Source organism: Lepisosteus oculatus, unplaced genomic scaffold, assembly GCF_040954835.1.
Source record: "Lepisosteus oculatus isolate fLepOcu1 unplaced genomic scaffold, fLepOcu1.hap2 HAP2_SCAFFOLD_40, whole genome shotgun sequence".
In the NCBI taxonomy this organism is placed as follows: Eukaryota; Metazoa; Chordata; class Actinopteri; order Semionotiformes; family Lepisosteidae; genus Lepisosteus; species Lepisosteus oculatus.
The window spans coordinates 2612383-2637500 of NW_027167934.1; the positions used below are offsets into that span (position 1 = coordinate 2612383).

General features: G+C 42.9%; 6 non-coding genes across 6 annotated transcripts; 1 reads left to right on the forward strand and 5 right to left on the reverse strand.

Moving 5' to 3' along the window:
• Positions 1 to 834: 834 nt before the first annotated feature.
• Positions 835 to 916, reverse strand: trnas-gcu (transfer RNA serine (anticodon GCU)). Its single transcript has one exon. It is a non-coding gene; the product is annotated as a tRNA-Ser (tRNA).
• Positions 917 to 6723: 5807 nt separating this feature from the next.
• On the forward strand, positions 6724 to 6797 carry trnan-guu (transfer RNA asparagine (anticodon GUU)). The gene has a single exon. It is a non-coding gene; the product is annotated as a tRNA-Asn (tRNA).
• Positions 6798 to 8770: 1973 nt separating this feature from the next.
• On the reverse strand, positions 8771 to 8844 carry trnai-aau (transfer RNA isoleucine (anticodon AAU)). The gene has a single exon. It is a non-coding gene; the product is annotated as a tRNA-Ile (tRNA).
• Positions 8845 to 9403: 559 nt separating this feature from the next.
• Positions 9404 to 9474, reverse strand: trnag-gcc (transfer RNA glycine (anticodon GCC)). Its single transcript has one exon. It is a non-coding gene; the product is annotated as a tRNA-Gly (tRNA).
• Positions 9475 to 12230: 2756 nt separating this feature from the next.
• On the reverse strand, positions 12231 to 12303 carry trnar-ccu (transfer RNA arginine (anticodon CCU)). Its single transcript has one exon. It is a non-coding gene; the product is annotated as a tRNA-Arg (tRNA).
• An 8536-nt stretch (positions 12304 to 20839) lies between these two features.
• Positions 20840 to 20921, reverse strand: trnal-caa (transfer RNA leucine (anticodon CAA)). Its single transcript has one exon. It is a non-coding gene; the product is annotated as a tRNA-Leu (tRNA).
• Positions 20922 to 25118: the final 4197 nt, after the last annotated feature.

The window sequence follows — 25118 nt, forward strand, 5'->3', positions numbered from 1 at the left end:
ATTAATCGTTGGGCCTCTGTAAAAGGAAAGCTGTTGAGCAGTCTTTGAAACAGCTCGGATGAAACACTTGATTGCTTCCATGTGCATCTGGAGCCCACTTCTTATTTTCACTTCACGCCGCCCAAAGCATTTCTAAAACAGGAGATTCGCGTTTGGGAATGCGCCCTGCCCTACAAATAAAACAGGTCTACGGGTCTGAAACCTGCTCCACGGAAAACAGTTCTGTTGCGCTTTTGATCAAATGGAGATTCGCTGTTCTTACTTTTTGATGACATAACACCCAAAGGGGCTACTTTGGAGCTGGATTCCAACCAGCATCCTAAAGTTTCTTAGCGGTATCCTTTACAGTCCTCTGTTCGGTCGACAAGGAACAGTAGGGGGCAGCTTTCCTCACACATACAGTGCAATGTACTGTAGTGTTCCCCTTCATTGAATTCGCAGTTCTGCATCAGACCTCTAACTCGTTTCCTTAGCTTGGATTTAAGCCACGAAGCAGGCTTCTACTGTATAAACGTCTAGAGGAATCACAAACTATTTGAGAGGCCACCATCCCAGGGGGAACTGACAAAGTCTATCCCTAAACACCTAGCGCAGTCTCTCGAGAGACTGTCAAAAATCGCTTTCTCTGTTTGCGTTGCAAGTAAGTGAAAACGCGGTCTCAAACCAGAGCTACTTGGCAGCAGCGGCACGTAAATACCATTACTGTTACTGCTCGATACCGACGTTAGCCTACTATACCATGTTCAGCCACCGCTAGAAAATGCACAGCTCTAGAACCGGAGCAAACGACAGGATGGCCAATGCCAAACGGGCACACGTGTCAGACATGGAGAGCGACGAGGATGGGATTTGAACCCATGTGTGCAGAGCACAATGGATTAGCAGTCCATCGCCTTAACCACTCAGCCACCTCGTCGACAGAAGTGGGCTGTCCGGACATGGGTTGGCGCGCTCCAGATGATCTTTTTCTTTTTTTTCCCTCGTACTCGAGGGTCATTTTCCTGTTCCACATGCGATTTCAACATTTTCCTTGGGAGATGTCAAGCCAGCAAGCCACTGCTGTGGTTCAATGGCCAGTGTGGAGATCAGTGGCCCTGTTGTACACAGAAAGCACATCGAGCTCCTTGGACATGAAAAGTTCCAGATAAAAGCCATTTGTCACCCTTTCTCTTGGTGTTGATGTTGCTATTGTATGTAAAGGTGGCAACTTGCTCAGCGAGCAGGCGGAGCACACACCGAATGCAGATGTGTCTGAGTGGTGTGTCCAAGTGGCTGCAAAAGGACAGTGCTCCTGGGGCGCCGTGGCTTAGTTGCTTAAAGCGCCTGCCTAGTGAACAGGAGACCCTGGCTCTGAATCCCAGCGGTGCCTTTTTTGTTCTGTCTTCTCAAACAGAACTGGTCATTATGGACAACCGCCTACGGCTAGACTTAATTAAATGCAAGCATTCATTTCCTGTCTTGAACGACTTGTTTTTCTTAAAATGGATGCAACTTGCAAAACATGAAATACAAACCTTGCTAATCAGCGCTCGCGGCTGGCAAAAAAAAAAGAGGTCAGCAATGTTTTTTTCTTTAACCTTAACCCTGCTAATGGAGAAGAGTTAAACGACCGAGTCTATGCAGCTTAAACGGTCCGCACGTCGGGTTCTTAGCTGAAAGGGTGGTAAATCACACTCACCCCAATCCTTAATCTTTTAAAGAGGATACAAAATTGAACCTAGTCGCCACATCACATACATCCTGTTCAACGATAAATAGGTAACATCTGTAGTGTGCTCTCTGAAGGCACTAGTTCTGTAGGATTTGGGATTTACTGAGACAATTATTCATTATAGCAGTAAATCACAAAGTTGATTCTTTTGATGGCTTTAGAATCCAACCATGCGACATAACTCAAACAACGCACACACACAGGTACTAATACACGAGGATACATTTATTAATACATAGAATATGCATGTAAACCTAACAGATCTTATCGAGAGGGTTATCAGAATACAAAAGGTATATATTCAGTCAGTTACAAAGAGTTACATATATCAAGAGGACATACGTTCAGTATATCATTCATTTAGACCGTTTCGTAAATGAACTTGGTTATAACTTCTACACTAGATACTCAAAACAAGTACATAACTCTTAGGAATTAAATTGATATCAACTGGTTGGGATAACAATTGAATTCTCGAGCTGTCATGCAGTGAAGTTGAATACTCATCCAATCTCTGGGGATTCAGATCTCCTGCGGGCACAAAGCAGTTGCAGGCTTGTTGCTGTCTAATCCGCGCTCTCTGGCTCTATGCCAGGCTTTGCTGTTCAGCTTGCGACGGTGCTCTGGTGATGTTGACCTTGGGGTTGTAGACCACTTGGATGAGGCTCTCTCTTGGAATCTTGCAGACCTTTAGGCGCCAATGGATGACCATTGATCATGATAGCCAGGCTTAGCTAAGTGCATCCCCATTTGGGAGCTGTACCTTATCAAAAGAAAACATCTTTAAATCAGTCTGCATGAATAGCTTCTCTGTTACTGCACCACAGAGATGAAGAGGGAGATGGGGCCTCATTTGGGAAAGCACAGCAACACTTAATTCTGTCTTATTAATAAGCCTCGCCGCTACAGTACGTACAGTTATAATTCAATCTGAATTAAAAACTACATGTCCCAGTTACCATGGTGGTGCTTGTGATCATTGCGTTTAACCAACGAAACAGGGCGAAAAATCAGTCACATGACTTTGTGGCTGAGTTTAGAAAGCTTAACGTATCAGCAAGACAGCAAAGACATTTTTCCAAGAAAGTTTAGCCTTTGTCACTAATGAAACCGCTAAATAAAGACATAAATATGGAAATTGACAGTTAATTGACTTTTATATTTCTAAATATCACAACATGTTCGAATCCAAGTCATTTTTAATAACAATGGGTAAACTGGGTAAACTATCACAAAGCTTTAAAAAACTTAACATTTTTATTATCAACAAATTGTAAATACGATGTTTACATTGGCATTATTAATTTTTCACTTGAGTATATGGAGGATTGTGAGAGCAGACCCCCCCTCTTAGGCTACATTTTTAATAAGAAATGGAGGCTGTATGCGTTACAATATAAACATTTACTGTCAAACTTTAAATCAACAGTTGATTTAAAGACAATCTGTCAAAGTGCAATGAAACACAATATTGTTGTTGTTGTTGTTGTTATTGTTGTTTTTATCCTGTAAAGCGTTTTGAGAAGCCACCTTTAAAGGCGCTATATAAAGGCGCTGATTCTTATGGAATGTGTTTTCTTTCTTCTTTTTTTTCAGCATAGAATAAACCTGTTACAGTACTTGATTCTTATGGATGCCCGGTTCCGCCGGGGATTCAAAATAAAACATGGAATCACGTGTCTAAGGAAATAGCATTATAACTATATCCATGCACAAACAGTAGCATGTTACATTATTAATTTGGGTGTCTCCTCTTGCCAGAAAGCGCTAAATTGCATTTTGAGTGCGGTTTTTGACTTTTTTTAAATTACAACCCATACATAAGCTGATACTGTTTAGACTTTTAATTATTTTAAACTGTATTACAGCAGCACAATGTGCTTTTTCACGAAACCTAGAGTACTGAAATGTCTTGCGTTGTACAGCTTTTCAGCTAAATATATTTATCGCTTACACCTGACACTTGATGTGCCCGACAAAAACCAGTTGAACAGCTCTGTTGGAGGTTTGCAGATCAGATCAGATTCCCTTCCCCCCACAGAAAGACAGACTTATTAGTCGCTATTCACTGCGACAGCAGCTCCAATTTCAGGCGTAAGCGATAGATCCCAGTTTAGCCGATCTTGTTACAGCATGTTCCAGTTTACTCTTATTAACCATATTAATTTTAAGTGCTTAATGCCATTTTTTGACCACGCACGAATATTCTTATGTCCATACCTTTGCAAGGGAATCAGTGTGAATTGTAATACTAATTAAATAACCGCGGGCACTTTCCACCCCCTCTGACAGCAGGAACATAACCCATTCTCAGCTCAGCAGCTCATTACAATATAGGGTGTTCAAATCTTTTGCTGCCTCAAAAAGCTTTAGAGAACTTAACATTTCTATTATCAACAAATTGTAAATACGACGTTTACATTGGCATTACTAATTTTTCACTTGAGTGTATGGAGGATTGTCAGCTGTCACTGAGAGCAGTTAATTAAATGTATTTTTTGATTCACAATCAGACAAATGCAACATAAATTGTTATCTTTGTCTTCTAAGTATATTAATAAACTTTCAGCATAGCTTTCTCCTAGTTTAGATTAATTTTTCTTGGGATTTTGGGATCAAACGTGGAAAGATTAGATTAGTAATCGTTTTTATTTTTTAAATACATTTTAGAAAAGTGTAATCTATACTTAAAAGCTGTATAAAAGCTGTATAAAAGACACTCGATATTAATGGAGTTTAGTTGATACTTTTTAAACTTTTAATTATTTTAAATTGTATTACAGCATTGTACACATGCTTAAAAGAGAAGAAAACGCAAGCCTTCTTCAGGTGTGAGGGCATTCTGCTCAGAATGAAACACTAAAATGTAATGTAGGCTCTGAATGGGTTCAATTATGATTTGGGCTTGATTAAGGTCGCTGCCTTTCATCCAAAATCTTGCTTGAATCCTTCTAAACTAAAAATTAGACATGAGCAGGGGCTCTGGTGAAATTTCTCTTTTTTTAATTTCTCTTTTTTTCTTGGAAAAATATCTTACCCGCTGCAATCCGGGCACAGAAGGATTAAAAGAAGCCAGACAGGCAGGGGGAAGAGTGAGTTCTAGATAAAGAGGTATCCAGGTAACAGTGAAGGTAACAGCCGCAGACGTGGCCTACTTAGCCCGCCAGGGTTACCCTACTCTCCCGGAGGAGGCCCACCGGGAAATAGCGCTCCAGGCGTTCCTGGCCCCGGCGCCGACTGAGGTGCAGTGCCAAGTGATGCTGGCCGCACTGGTCCCCTTGGAGCAGGCCCTGGCTCTGGCTGAGCAGACTGATGCCGTATTCGAGGAAACCGGTGGGCGCCAACGGAGGGGCGCACGGGGAATCAGATGGGGAGGAGGAGACGCCCAGCGCGACGATGCTGGGGGAGCGATGACGGCTGGTCATCTGCCACTGCTGTGGGGAGAGGGGACACATCGCAGGCAACATGAAATTGTCAGGGACATTCAGCTATATACAAAGAAGAGACAGACAAAGTAATAATTCTATATTAACGTGGCCTACATATTGACGCAATGATCAAACTAACTGACATGTTCTGATTCAGATCCCCTGCAGTTCATAATAATTAGAACAATAGCAATGCTGAGTCCTCCCCACCCTACTGAGCACAAATTCAGCTGCTCTCCAGTTCTGTTCTGCATGTTTTTTCATTGCAATTGAGCTCGGAGCTGGAGATGATCTCCATACAGTTCTGTGTTAACTAGCCCGCACTTGCGTGCTAATTTACGGGTTGTGGCAAATGCTTTTTTATAGTTCATATACATGACGGCAACCTGTTACCGAGGAACCTGAGAGGTTTAAAAGCCTCACGAGCCAGGCAGGACTCCAACCTACAATCTTCTGATTCGAAGTCAAACGCGTTATCCATTACGACACTGGCCCATGGAACATGCGCTTGCACTCTACCACAGAGAACAGAAATAGTGTTGATGTGTCGTGCTGAAATTCCGATTGATTTTGAATTCAAAGAAAAAAGGTTTTCTTCCAAAACACCATGAAATTGTCACATCTTGCAGACAATAGGTGTATTCCATGTTGAAAAGAGAAGAAAGAAAACCATGGAGCCTTTTACAGGTGTGAGGCTTCTTCAGGTGTGAGAAGACCTCACAGTCGAAATGCTGTGTTTCCGTTCTTCTCTTTTCAGCATGCAATAAACCTATTACTTGATCCTTTGCAGCCGAGGCATGCTGAAGTAGCTACCCAGCTGAACATCTAGCAGACTCTACAGTACTTCTCTCCTGTAGAAGTAAAGCAGGGCTTGCTGGGTGAGCTTTTGCTCCGGTAAATTAGGTCACGTGTCATGTTAAATCACTTCTTCTAAACACAACATTTGCTGGTGCTAGCTTTCCCCATGAAAAGAGACATTTCCCTTACAGTACATGACATATCGTTTTTATTCTATCAATAAGTATAGAAATTAAACAAAAGAAAAAATGGTGTCGCCAAAGAATGCACAGCTCTGTCGCCTTGGGGAGGTGTCAAGGGCATTGAACTCCTTGGACATGAAAAGTGCCCGATAAATGCCATTTCTCATCATTTCTCTTGGCGTCAGTTCTGCTATTAAATGGGACGGAGGCAACGGGCTCAGAGAGCAGGTTAAGTGCACACCAAATGCAGATGTGTCTAAGTGTCTGTAAAAGCGCGGTGCTCCGCTGGTGCTGTTCCCTAGTGGCTTAAAGTGCCCGCCTAGTAAGCAGGCGATCCTGGGTCTGAATACCAGCGGTGCCTCTCTCCGTGTCTTGTTGTGCCGAATGTCTCATTTCAGACAAACATGTACAGCTTGGTTCAGTTTAATGCAAGAATTCATTTCCTTTCTGGAATAACTTGTTTTTGAAGAAATCCATACAGCTTGTGAAAGATGAAATCCATTTCTTGGTTGTCAGTGGAAAAAGATTGCCGGCTGCAAGAAGCGCAAGTGATTGTTTTCTTTGACCATAAACCTGCAAATGTAGAGAGCACAAGCGGCCGTCAGTCTCTGTGGCGCAATCGGTTAGCGCATTCGGCTGTTAACCGAAAGGTTGGTGGTTCAAGGCCACCCAGGGACGCATGTCTCAGTTTTTCCAATGTAAACATCATCACCGCTAAAGAAGATGGTGCAGAAGGCTCCACAGTCGAAACATTGTGCTTCTTTTCTTCTCTTTTCAGCATGGAGTAAACCTTTGCTTGATCCTTTGCAGCCTACGCATGCTGACACAGCTACCTTTCTCTTAACGCGCCTCAATCATTATTCACCAAAACCATCAGCAGAATGTGTCGCCTTTGTGGTGATGTCACTCCTCTGCTTCACAAATGTCCTTAGTGACGGACCATTCCTTTCTGCCATTTTTCCGGAGCGGTTATTGATTGCTCCATCATTTCCCTCATACTTTCCATCCCTAGATTGAAAAAAAAAACAGAAACAGGCTGACAGGACGACAATCAAATTGCAAAAACTCATCAAAGCACTCGATAGAGTATTTGAATCCACAAGTAGCTACGAGCAACTTTGTCCTGGCTTGCATGAAAGTCGGAAAATGTCAAAAAGAAAAAGATGGTGGCTTTTTCATATTCGTTCTTTTATTTTTAGTTCGTTGGCTCTTCTGTCCATTGTCCTCCTGCCTGGCTCTTGACCTGTGACTGTCTGAACGCACACAGTAAAATTTCATGTGGGGGATTTGTCCTGAGCCTCTGTGAAAGACCCACCCACCCCCATAAATAACTGCTCTAGAAATACGATTGCAAAACTAAACCACAGCTTAAAGAGGAGCTTGTCATGACCGCCAGGCAGTTAAGACCAACTCTTAAGCGATCTAATCAGCACCAGCAGTGGGTGATTATTAACAAACGCTGCCGCACGAGTTAACCCACCTGCACACACTCCACCGTGCGGTACACAGTGCTATTTTTACCATCTTTACCTGCTTCCCGCTGCTCAGTATTGAGTCTATTCCTTGAGAGCTCTACCTGGCATTTTTTCCATTACCTCGTTTATTCTGGATATTGGACTCCCCTTCTGCCTTTTTGACTTTGGACCTCGCCTCTCACCTCGGACTGTTTGCCACCAGTGTTCTCCCTGGATTATGACTTACCTTACGCCTCTTGACCACGAAACAAAGCAAAGCAGAGCAAAACAAAACGAACAAACGAAAACCCTCACGTCCCGCACTTGCATATAACGCCGTTACGTGCCCAAGCGGTATTGTACGTCATCCTAGCACTGCACCCCGGGGCGTACGGTATATGGGAACGAGCACACGCCACGAATCGTCTTGAATCACTCCCTACAGCTGTAAGGTGCCTTGAAGCGTGCACCCCCAACTTTCTTCTTTGCCCATCTGTGAAAGGTAAACTGTTGAACAAACTCTGAACCAGCTCTAAGGAAACTAATCCGATTAGACGTTACTTTGACTCATCTTTTTACGCTCAGTGCTGGATTGCTCAAACTCCAGCTAGGGTTAGGGTTAGCATTCCCACGCTACTTAGACACTTTGTTTACGCTCAGTGCTGGATTTTGGGAACTTCAGGATGAGTGGGAATTTTCTCCTATCTGTCAATTCTGTTTTGTTTTGGAGACTCTTGGCTGCCTATGTTGTACAGTGCAGCGTGAAGGAAACATTTTCCAAAACTGTGTCAGCTCAAAAGTTGTAAGAAAACCTCTCCAGCTGCTTTAACTCTCTTCATTTTTGTCATTTAATGTGACACTCGATGTATAACTGGAGCCTCACATATGCAAATGGTGAGGCTCCAGTTCGACACCCAGTTCGACACCACTTTACAGTATATGACAAAAGCATGGCAGACTGTGCCGGACCGGCAGATAACTTCCGCTTATTTTTACCATATTAAACATTGGAAATCCTCCCACTTGTATTTGTGACACTTGATTTTGGCTCCACCTAAGACACTCTTAAATCTTCAAACACTTTTCTCTTCTCCCGCAACACTCTTGTCTGTCGGCACTATGTGGCAGCGTTGCATGACAACCCCTCTCACCACGGAAAGGAACCTAACAGCTTTGGTAAGAGAGGAGAAAAGGACCTGGCCAGTACGGGGCTCGAACCCGTGACCTTGGCGTCATTAGCACCACGCTCGAACCAACTGAGCTAACCAGCCTCACAACAGTGCTCCTCTCTGTGCTGCAAAAAATCGAACTCAGGGAATTTCTTTTGTCCTCCTTTGAATAGAAAGCCTTGTAATTCAGTGTAAGGGCTTTCTCGTGCAGTTTCATGGTTCTTGTAACCCAAATCCTACACTGGCCTGAAGTGCCCCCCCATTTCACAGCATTTTTCAGCTGATTTAAAATGTACCTAAAGGAGAAGCATTATTGAAGACCATCAATTACCAAGAGCTTTTGTCAAAGGTTTTGGTGGTCATTTTGAATGACCACAGAGCGCTGTGACCTCGGTTTTACATCTCATCCAAAAGACAGCGCCCTTTTACAACACAGCATCTCCGTCACTATACTGGGGCATTGGGACCCGCACAGACCTCAGGGCGAGCGCCCCACCGCCGGCACCATTAACACCGCTTCCAGCTGGAAGCTTTGTTTTTCCCTGTAGCTCACCCTCATCCGGGTACTGACCTGGCTCACACCTGCTTAGCTTCAGTGGGTTTTTTGAGTTGCGAGTTGCAAGGGGATGCAAGTGATGGAGCCGCTCGCTGCAAAAGCCACTGCATTGGCCGGGAATCGAACCCGAGCCTCCCGCGTGGCAGGCGAAAATTCTACCACTGAACCACCAATGCTCAGTGCCTGGGCCTTCAAAAAAGACACTTTTTTGGTGCTCTGTGCAAAACGCGTCGACATCTGCTTCCAGCTGCAAAATGCCATTCGCGGACGCTGAAGAACTTATTTCCAAGGCAGCGGGTACAAGCGATTGGGCGTTTTAAAACCACCAGGAACAGCAAAGAGGCGTGCTTCTTTGCTTGCGCCGAAACACACCGACTGGAGGCGGATAACGTAGTCGGCAGGATTCGAACCTGCGCGGGGAGACCCCAATGGCTTTCTAGTCCATCGCCTTAACCACTCTGCCACGACTACAGCAAGCCCCACCACCGCTGCGTTCTTGCTACAATCTTACCTGGATCGCGAGGCGCCGGCGGAAGCCTATTTCAAAGTCGTTCTCCGTTTCAAAAAAACATTTCCAAAATACAAGCCTTGCAGACAGACACGCCTCAGAGGACTTAAGGGTGGCTTCATGTCGGAATGATAAAGTCTCCCCGTCCGGACATGAAAATGCCACTTTGTTACACACAAAAAAAGAATCAACAACAGAGAAATGCCCACAAGCATTTGAAAAGCCGCACCACGTCGCACTTGAAATAGCTCTTACATTAGTGGTAGACGCAGGAATCGCCTTTTTATTTACGCTCTTACCCACGCGATGGAAAGCAAAACAAAGCAAAGCAGAGCAAAACAAAACGAACAAACGAAAACCCTCACGTCCCGCACTTGCATATAACACCCTTACGTGCCCAAGCGGTATTGTACGTCATCCTAGCACTGCACGCCGGGGCGTATGGTATATGGGAACGAGCACACGCCACGAATCGTCTCGAATCACTCCCTACAGCTGTAAGGCGCCTTGAAGCGTGCACCCCCAACATTCTTCTTTGCGCATCTGTGATAGGTAAACTCTTGAGCAAACTCTGAACCAGCTCTAAGGAAACTAATCCGATTAGATGTTACTTTGACTCATCATTTAAGGGACCCTTGTTAATTGGAGAAATCAATGATTTCGAATGAATTCTGTATGCGTTAAAAGACAGCTATACACAGAAAACATGCAGGACACTGCTCATGATGTTTCCCGAGCCGAAACACAGTGCGTTTTTCCAAGCCATCTGACAAAGCCCGCCCACTGAAAACTGCAGGAGATCGTGTAAAGACGTTCAAGTTTGTAACTACTGCACGCACAGGAAGCAGAATAAATTCCTCTATTCAAACTGTCAAAGGTTTGCTTTGCGAACGCTGCAGGACATCGCACAATCTCTTTTGAACAGGGACAAACGATTTCTTATGGGGCGCAGTAAGTACAGACGTTTAAAAAGCTCCACTCATGCCAATGATGCAGCATGAAGAAGCGCAACCTAAAGTTTGCATTCCTAGCACTGTTGCATTCCCCGCATCAGTAGCTAAGAGAATATAATTTACGACTCTTGTTAATGCAGTTTCAGAAACCAGACTGAAATTTCTCAAGTAAATTATTTGAATCCATTTGATGTTGGGCAACAACTATTCTTTCAAGACTTTTAGATTGAAATGGGACCTTTGAGACAGGCCTGTAGTTGTTAAGAACTTGTGGATCCAAATTTGACTTCTTAAGGAGCGGTCTAAGAACCACTACCTTAAATTGATCATGTACGACGCCTGACGCAAGCGATGCATTCATCATACTAATTATAGGTCCTGCCAGTCCTTCGAGGGAATCTTTGACTTGTTGAGTGGGGATGGGATCTAGCAAACAGGTGGTTTACTTTGTCTTACGTCTGTGTCCATGAGTCCACCATAAGAAGAAATCTGAACAGGAGTGGTGATCATGCGAGGTCACCACGGAGGAAACCACTGCTCTCCCCCCCAAAAAAACCACCACTGCCCCTCTCAAGTTTGCTAAAGACCACATGGATGTTCCACAACTCCTGGAACAATGTTCTGTGGACAGACGTGACAAAAGTTGAACTTGTTGGTAAATGTGCACAGCGTTATGTTTGGAGATAACAAAACACCGCATACCAACTCCAAAACCTCATCCCACCTGGGAAGCATGGCGGAGGCTGTACGGCTTGCAATCATCGAGGGACCGATGAATTCCGAGATGTATCAGGAAATTCTACAGCAGAATGTCAGGGTGTCTGCCTGTGATCTAAAACTCAAAAGACGCTGGGTCTTGCAACATGACAAAAACAAAGGAGTACATCAACAACAGAGTGGCTGAAACAGAAGAAATTCTGTATGTTGGGATGGCCAAGTAAGAGTCCTGACCCCAATCCCATTGAAGTGCTGTGGCGTGATCTGAAGCAGGCCATTCAGCGCAAGACATCCCAAAAATATACATGAACTGAAACAGTTTTGCATAGAGGAATAGGCCAAAATACCTCCTAACCGCTGCTCAGGTCTGACAAGCCGCTACAGAAAGTGGGGGTTGAGGTTTTTGTCATAAAGGAGGTTCCACTAGCTCCTTAATATAAGGGTTCACGTACTTTTTCCATCAATGACCTTGATTGTTTAAACCATTTGGTCAATAAAGAAACAGCAATGTCAAATGTTGGGTGTGTGTTCTTTGTTAAATCAGAATCTCTTTATTAATTATTATGACTTAGATAAAGATAAGATCACATGTTAGGAGCCATTCATGCAGAAATCCACATCATTCCGAAGGGCTGTTTACAAAAGTTTTTCTCCCAACTGTATGTGAGAGAAAAGCAGAGACGCTCACTGAGTAAGGTGGAGTTGTAGCTTTGCAAACCACAAAGACATTTGTATGCTCAAAATGGGACAGGAGCACCCCAGATGGGACTCGAACCCACAATCCCTGGCTTAGGAGGCCAGTGCCTTATCCATTAGGCCACTGGGGCACACTGGGTTGGGTCGATCACGCTGATGAAGAGCCAGTTTTTTTTTCCTTTGCTTTTTCAAAGGGATCCCCAAAATTAGGAAAGTTAGGCAGCAGAAGGTTTACTGTGACCTGAGAAGGACCGGCATCCAATCACGGTGGTACACACACACGCTCTCACTCATCTGAGCTACACGGCTACCAAGATGATCTCAGGTGCGCCGAGCTGGTACGGAACATATTGAACTGATCGACGGCGAATTGTCTCTCAGACAGGCTTTTCACCTCTGAGCTCCCTGACTGACAGTGATCAGTTAGGCAGTAAAACAGTCAGCTGCTTCTAAGCCTTAAACAGCTGCATCTCGGCGCTTCCACGGAGAGATGATTTGAAAGCCGAACATCGCCCATTGGGAACACCTTACTATCACTAGTTTAAGAGACTCTTAAGGTCTTGCAGAGGTGCCTGTCTAATAGCATGCGCTTTGCAAGCTATAGGTGTTTAGGCTGAGGCAGAATGCCTGTTAACAAAATGTTTTTCTAAAGGGGCCTCGCACTCTTTTCCAAGCAATGGTCACCATCCCCACAATGTAGTCATGTCCTAGGACGTCACCTGTTAGTCTCCATTTGTCTGCCACCAACATTTTAGGTTACGGGGTCACAACCGCACCCCGGAGAGCATAGGAGCCGTTGGCGTTCTGGCTGTGCAGATTGGGCTGAAGGTGGGGCGCTTGAATCTCGCTGTTGGAGGCCGTCTGAAACTGACCCAAGCCTTTCCCTTGAATTAAATGTAAATAAGAAATGAACCCCAGATGCACATGGAATCAATCACGTGTTTCCTTTGAGCCGTTTCAAAGACTGCTCCAGAGTTTACCTTGCACAGATGCGCAAAGATTAATGATGGGGGTGCACGCTTCCAGGCGCCTTACAACTGTAGGGACTGATTAGAGACAATTCGTAGCGTGTACTCATTTCTCTCTATTCCCCGTGTTGCAGTGGTAGGATGACATAAATTCCTGCTTCGACACGTAACGGCATTATAATCAAGTGCAGGAGCTGAGGGCTTTAGTTTTGTTTCGTTTTCCATGGCGTTCGTAAGCGCGCAAATCAAAGGCAATTCCTGCGTCTAACACGAATGTAAATGCTTTTGAAAGTGCAGTGTGGTGCAGCTTGTAAAAACCATTTGTGGTTTGTTGATGTTTTTTCTGTCTGCCAAAGTTGCATTTTGACATCCGGACTGGGGGACTTTATCATTTGAACGTGAAGCCAGCCTTAAACCCTCTGAGGCGTGTCTGTCTGCCGGCACGAATCTTGTGAAAGGTATTTTTTTTTAACGGAGAGCGACTTTAAAAAGGTTTCCGCAGCCACCTCGCACTCCGTGTTAGATTATAGGAGGAATGCGGCGACAGCGAGCTCGCTTTTGTCGTGGCCGAGTGGTTAAGTGCGTTGGGGATTCCCCGCGCAGGTTCGGAACTTGCCGACTCCGGCGTCTGCCGCACGTCGCCTTGTGCCTGCGCGGCAAAGGCGAAGTGCCGTTTCTCCTTTCCCGGTACTATAAAAACGCTAAATCGCTTGGACCCGCTGCCATTGAAAGCAATTCTTCAGATAACCACACATTTTGCGTTCGCACCTCTGGTGCTCTACTTATGCCTTTGCAAACCTAATGAATAAAGCTGAAAGAACCGACACGATATGTAGGTGCTCGTAAACCACGCAGTAAAGAACTGTTAACAGCAAGGGTTTCAGTGGGTTAACTGAGGAGAAGGCGTGATCGCTAATTGTTGACTTTTTATTTGGTGTTAGAAACACTCTTACTGTGCATGACGTGCAACAAATGTAGCCACAGAAATTGCATCACGCTTTCATGTATGCTATTGCAGACACCAACGTTGCCTAGATAGAAAACCGAAATAGCCGTGGGTTTGCTTGCTGGTCTGAAGGATCTCTCTTCGAATCTCTATCATTTGTCAATGAAAGTAAAAGGCGCTGCAATCTCATACGTTCAGAATCAAACCCGCAGCTGTTGTTCGACTTTATTTCTTGACTAATTACAACTGAGTGTCGCATGAGCAGTTACGTAAACTTGTCTGGTATATTTGAACACAAATGCCGTTCTTCAATTAAAACTAACAGTACATTGTCAGGGACATTCAGTTCTATACAAACAAGAGACAGACAAGAGAATATTTCTACCGTTCATGTGGACTACGTGTTGACTTACTGATCGGAATAATTGAAAGGTTCGGGCTCATAGCCGATGCAGTGCGTGCTAATTAGAACAGCAACGCTGAGCTCTCAGCACCGTACTGAGCCCAGGTGTTTTTCTAAAGCTGTCAGGTGCAGTTCATTTACATGAAGGAAATCTCTTACTGGGTACGATTACAATGCAGTAAGTAGCACAGACTGCTTAGGGAGTAGCCCGATGCGTTTAAAAACAACCCGAGCCAGATAGGAGTCGAACCTGCAATCTCCTGATCCGTAGTCAGACGCGTTATCCATTGCGCCACTGGCCCTGGTGTGACACTGCAGGACTGTAACCCAGTGAGATCAGCACTGCAACTAGTAAAATATTACCCCCGGTCCATTCTTTTCCAAAAGTGAGAAACACCTGTTTTCTACATTTTGTCTGTTTTAAAACCATATCTCTTTAAACCAAACCAAGAGTTTGTCTTTTGCACTGATATTCTGATTCATTTCGATTTCAAAGAAAAAAAAAAACATTATCTTCCAAAGCATCATAAAATTGTCCCTTCTTCCAGACTCTACTTCTCTCTTGTAGTAGTACAGCAGACCTTTCCAAGTGAGCAGATCACAGAGTCCGAAATGAGCTTCCTCCATCAAGCAAAGTACCTGAACATGACTCTGTCTTCATAAAAGCGCCCCTGTAATAAAGAAATTAAATCCGAAATCAAGAGGGCAGTTTCCTACTGAAGTTCAAGAAATCATCAATTTTAACCTAGCAACACATTAAAGGCTGCATCTATACAAGTACGATTCTAGAAATGCTCACCAGATTACGTTTTAAGAAAGAACTGCGCCTCAGGTTCCGCCGAGATCTTAACTCGGATGGCAGGATTCAGAGTCCGGAGTGTGGACTGATGGCGCACGGAGGGTCCATATACTGTGGATCCCTCAGTGATCTTCCGCGTATTCAAACCGCCAGCGTGTGACTCCCCTGTCACCGTCCTCTCTCCTCTGTGCAGCCGAGCCCGATTCACGGTAAAGTGAAAAAAAATATGCCCTCAACGTGAGATTTACTCTGGAGTGAGGATAGATGTTACCTTTTTATCATTGAACAGGATGTATGTGATGTGGCGACTAGGTTCAATTTTGTATCCTGTTTAAAAGATTAAGGACTGGGGTGAGCGTGATTTACCACCCTTTCAGCTAAGAACCCGACGTGCGCACCGTTTAAGCTGCATAGACTCGGTCGTTTAACTCTTCTCCATTAGCAGGGTTAAGGTTAAAGAAAAAAAACATTGCTGACTTCTTTTTTTTTTGCCAGCTGCTAGCGCTGATTAGCAAGGTTTGTATTTCATGTTTTGCAAGTTGCATCCATTTTAAGAAAAACAAGTCATGTTAAAGACAGGAAATGAATACTTGTGTTTAATTAAGTCTAGCGGTTGTCCGCTGGGATTCAGACCCAGGGTCTCCTGTTCACTAGACAGGCGCTTTAACCAACTAAGCCACGGCGCCCCGGGAGTGCTGTCCTTTTGCAGCCACTTGGACACACCACTCAGACACATCTGCATTCGGTGTGTGCTCCGCCTGCTCGCTGAGCAAGTTGCCACCTTTACATACAATAGCAACATCGACACCAAGAGAAAGGATGACAAATGGCTTTTATCTGGAACTTTTCATGTCCAAGGAGCTCAATGTGCTTTCTGTGTACAACAGGGCCACTGAACTCCACACTGGCCACTGAACCACAGCAGTGGCTTGCTGGCTTGACATCTCCCAAGGAAAATGTTGAAATCGCATGTGGAACAGGAAAATGACCCTCGAGTACGAGGGAAAAAAAAGAAAAAGATCATCTGGAGCGCGCCAACTCAGTTGGGACAGTCCAGTTCTGTTGACGAGGTGGCTGAGTGGTTAAGGCGATGGCTTGTTAATCCATTGTGCTCTGCATGTATGGGTTCGAATCCCACTCTCGTCGGTTTCCATGTCTGACATGTGTGCCCGTTCGACGTTGGCCCTCCTGTCGTTTGCTCCAGAACTAGAGCCATGCAGTTTCTAGCGGTGGCTGAACATGGTATAGTAGGCTAACATCGGTATTGAGCAGTGACAGTAACAGTATTTACGTGCCGCTGCTGCCAAGTGGCTCTGGGTTGAGACCGCGTTTTCACTTACTTGCAATGCAAACGGAGAAAGCGATTTTTGACAGTCTCTTGAGAGACTGCGCTAGGTGTTTAGGGATAGACTTTGTCAGTTCCCCCTGGGATGATGGCCTCTCAAATAGTTTGTGATTCCTCTAGACGTTTATACAGTAGAAGCCTGCTTCGTGGCTTAAATCCAAGCTAAGGAAACGAGTTAGAGGTCTGATGCAGAACTGCGAATTCAATGAACGGGAACACTACAGTACATTGCACTGTATGTGTGAGGAAAACTGCCCCCTTCTGTCCCTTGTCGACCGAACAGAGGACTGTAAAGGATACCGCCAAGAAACTTTAGGATGCTGGTTGGAATACAGCTCCAAAGAAGCCCCTTTGGGTGTTATGTCATCAAAAAGTAAGAACAGCGAATCTCCCTTTGATCAAAAGCGCAACAGAACTGTTTTCCGTGGAGCAGCTTTCAGACCCGTAGACCTGTTTTATTTGTAGGGCAGGGCGCATTCCCAAACGCGAATCTCCTGTTTTAGAAATGCTTTGGGCGGCGTGAAGTGAAAATAAGAAATGGGCTCCAGATGCACATGGAAGCAATCAAGTGTTTCATCCGAGCTGTTTCAACGACTGCTCAAGAGCTTTCCTTTCACAGAGGCGCAACGATTAATGATGGGGGTGCACCCTTCAATGCGCCTTCCCAGTGGGCATTGATTCGTCGAATATACGTATATTTATGGCGAAAATACGGCTATACGTATATATACGTCGCCTCAACGTATAATCAACGTCGAATTGCAACCGTAAAATCGACGACATGAATAAACGCATATATAACATCGAAAACACATCTAACACAGTGCCTGAGGCTTTTTACTGTATGTATCGTGTGTGCCGCAACTAGGAGTATACGGCACTCTGCACAGTGTACGAAGTAAATTATTTTCGCAGTAATTAATTTATTATATTTACTATATTTATTATACACGTGTAAATTAATTACTGCGAAAATAATTTACTTCGTACACTGTGCAGAGATTCTAGACGAATTGCAGACCACATTTAGACGTCTAAGGTATGCGTTTAATAGATGCAGCCATTCAAAATGCGCGGTAAAAACCCGCGGTACAGTAACCTACCCACAAGCCACCGCGGGGCACCGGAGGGTACCGCAGGACAAGTGATTGGCTGGCCAAAATGACCGACAGGGGCACTCGTGGTGCATTGGTTGGTAGTGCAAAGATTTAATCATTTAATGTCTTTGCTTTCCACATTTTAATCCGCTTAGTTTTGAATATTTATATGGATTTTACCACTAAAGGGAAATTTTAGTAGCTGAGCATAAAAAGAAGAGGAGCATAACGCATCTGAAGGTCATAAACGATATTAATTTAGGAACATAAACATTACTGTATGTATGTAAACTGTACTGTGTATGGCTGGTCTTGGTAGTTTAAAGAAAAAATACACACCAGTCTTCCATTTCTCCCTAAACATTTTAAGCATGAAAGTTTTATGAAACGGTACCCAAATATGCGATTGCTGTATAGAATGAATTTTAATTAAAAAAAATTATTTAACACGAACATTAAGCTGTTTACATCTTCCGCCTGAGAACAGTCACCCGTTGCTACCCAACGCAGAATGGTGATTGGCTGACACCATCTGACACCCCTCTGATTGGAGAAAAAAGACGTGCTGGTGTGCTATACCAGGAAGAGGATTTCTTTCAATTCTAAACGTGTATTTTAAAAGTTTAAGAAGTAAAAACCTTACAGCGTACACAGATTTCTAAACTGATCAGGATCGTTATCTTTGTCTCATGCATAATAATGTTCACCGCTCTGTCCAGCAAATTAATAATAAACTTTATTTTATATAGCTTTTTAAACGAATAAGTAATTAGATTGCTCATAAACCTAATCACTTGCTTTTTCTTTTTATTTAGGCGCAGATTTCAACTATAGATCGTATTATTAATAACCATAATAACAACCAACCAACAAAAACAACCATATAAACATAATACCAACCAAAAACATAGATAACAACCACAATACAAAATCAAATAATCAAACCATTTTACTCTCGCAAAGTCCTCCAATTATCATAATCCCGCCCCTTATGCAAAACCAAACCTTCCTCCCATCCCAGTTTATCCTGTTTATCATAAACAAAATCAACCTCAATTTTCAACATAAAGCATTACACAAAATCAATACCTCAACACTCCATACTCAACAATGATAATTCACAAACAGCCAGAAAATGTAACTACACATTCCCAAACAGACCTAATTTCCATAGCCCCGCCCCTTATGCAAAACCAACATCCCTCCCCTGTTCTCTCTCTCCCCTGGCGGTTGTAATTGTTTTTATTTTCAAATAAATTTTAGCAAAGTCATGTATTTTAAAAATCTTAAGATTTTTATATTTATGTCTTTATTTAGTGGTTTCATTAGTGACAAAGGCTAAACTTTCTTGGAAAAATGTCTTTTATGTAAACCATGTTTGCTATTAATTCATTCAGGGCTAAAATATGTTCATTGTCTTCTAATGAAAGAAGGGTTCCTTTCGCCGTAGTCGGGAGCCTAGCCTTTAACTAGTAAGTACTGTATTTACTGGGTTTTTGAGGGGGGGTGTCTTTCGCTGGAAATCTCGCCTCCTACTTTGAAAATACCCGTGAAACCGTTTCAATTCGTCACAGCCAGCACTCCTGCAGAGAGGGGGGTTGTACTTGCAGTGTATACAGTACACGCGTTATGCTCTTCGTTAATGTAAATAATTACTGCGAAAATAATTTACTTCGTACACAGTGCAGAGATTCTAGACGAATTGCAGACCACATTTAGACGTCTAAGGTATGCGTTTAATAGACGAATATTATACGTCTTTTGCCCACTGTGCTGCCCTCTTGATTTCGGATTTAATTTCTTTATTACAGGGGCGCTTTTATGAAGACAGCGTCATGTTCAGGTACTTTGCTTGATGGAGGAAGCTCATTTCGGACTCTGTGATCTGCTCACCTGGAAAGGTCTGCTGTACTACTACAAGAGAGAAGTAGAGTCTGGAAGAAGGGACAATTTTATGATGCTTTGGAAGATAATGTTTTAAAACAGACAAAATGTAGAAAACAGGTGTTTCTCACTTTTGGAAAAGAATGGACCGGGGGTAATATTTTACTAGTTGCAGTGCTGATCTCACTGGGTTACAGTCCTGCAGTATCACACTGGATAACGCGTCTGACTAGGGATCAGGAGATTGTAGGTTCGACTCCTGCCTGGCTCGGGTTGTTTTTAAATGCATCGGGCTACTCCCTAAGTAGTCTGTGCTACTTACTGCATTGTAATAGTACCCAGTAAGAGATTTCCTTCATGTAAATGAACTGCACCTGACAGCTTTAGAAAAACACCTGGGCTCAGTACGGTGCTGAGAGCTCAGCTTTGCTGTTCTAATTAGCATGCACTGCATCGGCTATGAACCCGAACTTTTCAATTATTCCGATCAGTAAGTCAACACGTAGTCCACATGAAAGGTAGAAATATTATCTTGTCTGTCTCTTGTTTGTATAGAACTGAATGTCCCTGACAATGTACTGTTAGTTTTAATTGAAGAACGGCATTTTTGTTCAAATATACCAGACAAGTTTACGTAACTGCTCATGCGACACTCAGTTGTAATTAGTCAAGAAATAAAGTCGAACAACAGCTGCGGGTTTCATTCTGAACGTATGAAATTGCAGCGCCTTTTACTTCCATTGACAAATGATAGAGATTCGAAGAGAGATCCTTCAGACCAGCAAGCAAACCCACGGCTATTTCGGTTTTCTATCTAGGCAACGTTGGTGTCTGCGATAGCATACATGAAAGCGTGATGCAATTTCTGTGGCTACATTTGTTGCACGTCATGCACAGTAAGAGTGTTTCTAACACCAAATACAAAGTCAACAATTAGCGATCACGCCTTCTCCTCAGTTAACCCACTGAAACCTTTGCTGTTAACAGTTCTTTACTGCGTGCTTTACGAGCACCTACATATTGTGTCGGTTCTTTCAGCTTTATTCATTAGGTTTTCAAAGGCATAAGTAGAGCACCAGAGGTGCGAACGCAAAATGTGTGGTTATCTGAAGAATTTATTTCCATGACAGCAGAGCCAAGCGATTTAGCGTTCTTATAGTACCAGGAAAGGAGAAGCAGCACTTCGTCTTTGCCGCGCAGGCACAAGGCGACATGCGGCAGACGCCGTAGTCGGCAGGATTCAAATCTGCGCGGGGAGTCCCCAATTGATTTTGAATCCATCGCCTTAATCACTCGGCCACGACTACAGCGAGCTCGCCGCCGCCGCATTCCTCCTATAATCTAACACGGAGTGCGAGGTGGCTACGGAAACTTTTTCAAAGTCGCTCTCAGTTAAAAAAAAAAACCTTTCACAAAATACGTGCCGGCAGACAGACACGCCTCAGAGGGTTTAAGGCTGGCTTCACGTTCAAATGATAAAGTCTCCCCGTCTGGATGTCAAAATGCAACTTTGGCAGACAGAAAAACATCAACAAACCACAAATGTGGACAAGGATTTTACAAGCTGCACCACACTGCACTTTCAAAAGCATTTACATTCGTGTTAGACGCAGGAATTGCCTTTGATTTGCGTGCTTACGAACGCCATGGAAAACGAAACAAAACAAAAGCCCTCAGCTCCTGCACTTGATTATAATGCCATTACGTGTCGAAGCAGTAATTTACGTAATTTACTGCCTGAAAAAAAAACAGTAAAATGTTTGAGTGCCTATAGAGTTTCTATTTTTATTTTCTTGAGAAAAGTTGATACCATTTCCTGGACACCCTGTCCCCCATCAGTGCGCGGTGCCCGGGGAAAAATCTGTAGGGGGGCGTCTGAAATTCTGAGGGGGGGGGGTGATATTTCGGTTGAAACGGAGCTGTAGGGTGCAGCTACCCAAATGAAATCTCGCAGCTATGCCATTGATTAGTGCTTCATGATAGAAGATAACGACTAGCAATCTGGTATTTGCGATGAAGTTCAGTTTCACATTTTTCGTCACTCTCACGGTTTGTATTGCCTGGAGCGAAAAGTACCATAAGCGTTCATTTTTGCAGCTACATGGACGTTCTGAATCGTTAAGAAAAAAATGTTGTAAAACCAACAGAAAGCACAGACTGCTATAACTAGTCCTAGTTATATAAAGATTTGAAGTATAATGATAAACTACTGCAAGGAATCGGTCCACCTGAGCAAACAGGATCGTAATGTTGACACTCAATAACGACACTGATATGTGCAGTTCCTGGACGGATAGCCCTCCTGCCCATCAAACAGACTGAGTGACTGTTCGTGTCATTTAGTGTTGTCTGACCATTGACCAAGTACAACTATTTTTTTAGGGCGCAAATTAAGTTAGGTAAATCTTTTTGCCCAAAACTGAAGGGGCAACACTCCTCCCTCCCCCCGTGATGCCAGGCCTGTCCCCATCCTATTCCATAATGTCATTATATATAATACCATACAACAGTACGATCCTTACTAACTGCATGCGTTAAAATTGCACATCAGCACATAGCAGGGGGCACATAGCCGTGATGTATTATCAATGTTAAATTTCAACCATAATATCGACAACATTAATAAACGCATACGTTGAGAAAATATCGAACCCAGCATATTTTCCGGTTATATACCACAATGCATTGCTAGTATTCGTTGGTCACCATTTTGGACACGTTTTTCAAACGTAGAAGTATATCCGCAAATATCTCAGCAATCCTCTTTTGACGAGTAAGTATGAACAATAATAATACTATCTGAATACACACAGATCTTTCTTAATATTATTTTGATTAAAATAGTACGTGAATAAGCAAAAAATGGCACATAAAAATAGTGTGAATGGGGAAGATGGCACAAAATCGTTTTGCCATTTCTCTATTCTTATTCTATGTTGTACTTTCAAACTTTAGGTACTCTTTAATTAGGACAGACTTTATTGCTCAACTGCTATGATGCAAGCCAAATTTTATACATTTATTTCAGCTTTGAGCTTTCAGCTTTGACCAACCTTGAACTCACCGGCCGTGGTTAACGCGTGTTGGATTTTAACGGGCTCTGTGTGTTCGATGTACATAAGCCACTGAATGCTGGGTGTAGAAAATCGTTTTTGCTGGTGGTGGTAATTGTCATGGGGTAGCAACGCTATCGTCTCTTCCTGTAAAAACATAAGTCTGAACATGGCCATGCAGACACTAGCGATGGTCACAAACTGAAAGGGGTCGATGCACACAACGCAGGCGGCCCCTGACTCAGTCACGCGTGTCTGTCTGGTCATATTCATGACCTCGTCCCAAAACCTGACACAGCCTTCTCTTAGAATTGCCACATCCAACTGGCAGTAACGTTTCAACTCTCTCTGTAAGTTAAACACACTTCCCTTGCATTCTTCATACCAAACCAAAAACTCGGCTTTCTCCCTCGGCAGCATGTAGTTAACGCCGTAAAGTTCTGGCGGCGGCATCGGGCTGACATAATTTTGGTTTTCTGAAGTGTTCATCAAGTGTGGAAAATGACCCTTACCCCCGGGGAACCCCATGGCGGCCGACAGTTTGCTTAATTTCATAGGTAGAAAGTTTAAAGAATCGATAAATCTGATGTTCAGAGCTTTTACGGTCATACACATTATCTTACCACCCTGATTAATTAGTTCAACGTCCATCTTTTCATCTTACAACTGTCTGATTACTAGGTAATTGTCATATCCCTTGCCATTGTGCGATATGAATGTATGGTTTTTGAAACGTCTATCGATAAATTTACACACAAAATCCTTTAGACAAGTTTCACCATAAAATTCCCAGCTTCGTTTATTGTTAATATGAAGGGCATGGATGTAATTTGGTATGTGTGTCCCCGTTTCTTGCATGCATTCAAAGTAAAAAAAAATGTACTTGTTTGAAATTTTGGGGTTGTCCAAAGGCAGTATGTAGCACAAATGTGTGTCAGGGGTGTCGATCACGTTGTTACAATGCGAGCACAGTTTCTCTTTACATTTGTGACTAGAGAGGTTATAAACCTCACATTTCTCACAAAAGACCCTGCGCTCACACTTACTAACACCCGTCGCTGCATTCCGAAAGTGTCTCGCCAAACATTGAGAGCTACGACAAAAGACCTTACAGGCCGGGCAATTCTGAATTTCTGCATCAATTTCGCAACACTGGGGATCTAAACAGGTTTTACAAGCTTTAACACAGGCGTGTGCGTTCTTGTGGCTATACGCCGCATGGTAGTTAGTGCAAAAATATGCCGCCCCCACAAAAGCTTTAATATTTAAAACCCCATAAAAATGCTCTTCATGCAGTAGAACAAAAAGTATTTTAGAATTAGGTGGTGTGGGCCCCGTTGTAAAATATTTTCAATCACCCTGGTCGTGGTACAAAATTTTAATGACCACCTTTAAATGTTTTTCAAAAGCGGTAATGTCTGACAAACTCATTTTCTGATTCTCTGAAAAACCCAACTCTTGAAAGGAATGCATTTTCATAAGAAAGATAATACCGATATGCATGTGATAATCTTCCTTATATCATGTAGTGCATCATTTGGACACTTTGTGGGCTTCAAATACAAAGAAAATCATGTTCTATGGTACAAGATAAATACAAAACTTAAGCTTTTATTTTAATTAGATTTCTTTATAAAGCATAAGCAATCATTTATTACATCGCTTCTTGAATTAAATCTTTTGACAAGAGGTAAGACTTCTGTTACATTTAAACCCATGTTTAGCTGTGTTTTTTAGATTTAACTGAACCAATTTCTGTGTGTGATAATGTCCTTGAATTCTGACAACATCACACTAAATTACATGATATAAAACAGCTAATGTTTCTAGAGATAAAGTTTCTGAGATGCTTCTAATTACTTTTTATTACCAGGGACAGTTTAATTCACCTTGTACAGTACTGTAAGACCAAGATGCTTTTTTTAAAAGTTATTTAACATTTTATAGAACTTTGTCTACTATGGCAACATGATGTGCTTGGTGAAACTTGGAAAAATACTGCTTGGCCACTTATCTTAAGATAAAGATAGGATAAAGGTTTATCTTTTGCACCTACCTGACCCCCAGGGAAGGCCAATGCTTTCTAAGTTGATGGTTCCCTACAGTAGACTGTACTTTAATTTCAAAGGTAATGTATATTGACCCAAATCAGTTTTGGAATCCAATCTACTGACGAGATGGAGCACATCCTTTTTTCAGGATTTTAGCATCATACGTTTGGTATATTTAGTCCCTAATGCTGAAAGAAATGATCATAGAACATTTGGACACTTTGTGGGCTTGAAATACAAAGCAAATCATGTTCTATGGTACAAGATAAATACAAAACTTAAGCTTTTATTTTAATTAGATTTGTTTATAAAGCATAAGCAATCATTTATTACATTAATATATGTAAAAATAACATTTTAGCATCATACGTTTAGTATATTTAGTCCCTAATGCTGAAAG